Genomic DNA, 331 nt, shown 5'->3' on the forward strand with positions numbered 1-331 from the left:
CTGAAGCTGTTTCAAAAAATTGAAGCAGAAGGAAAACTTCCAAACTCCTTCTATGAAGCCAGCATTACCCTGATCCCCAAACCAGGCAAAGACCCTCCCAAAAAGGAGAATTTCAGACCAATATCACTAATGAATATGGATGCTAAGATTCTCAACAAGATCCTAGCAAACAGGATCCAACAGCACATTAAAAAGATTATCCACCTTGACCAGGTGGGATTCATCCCTGGGGTACAAGGATGGTTCAACATTTGCAAATCAATCAATGTGATAGAACAAATCAATAATAGAAGAGAGAAGAACCACATGGTCCTCTCAATTGATGCAGAAA

This window comes from Enhydra lutris, unplaced genomic scaffold, assembly GCF_002288905.1.
Source record: "Enhydra lutris kenyoni isolate GAN:26980312 unplaced genomic scaffold, ASM228890v2 scaffoldscaffold10, whole genome shotgun sequence".
NCBI classification, from domain to species: Eukaryota; Metazoa; Chordata; class Mammalia; order Carnivora; family Mustelidae; genus Enhydra; species Enhydra lutris.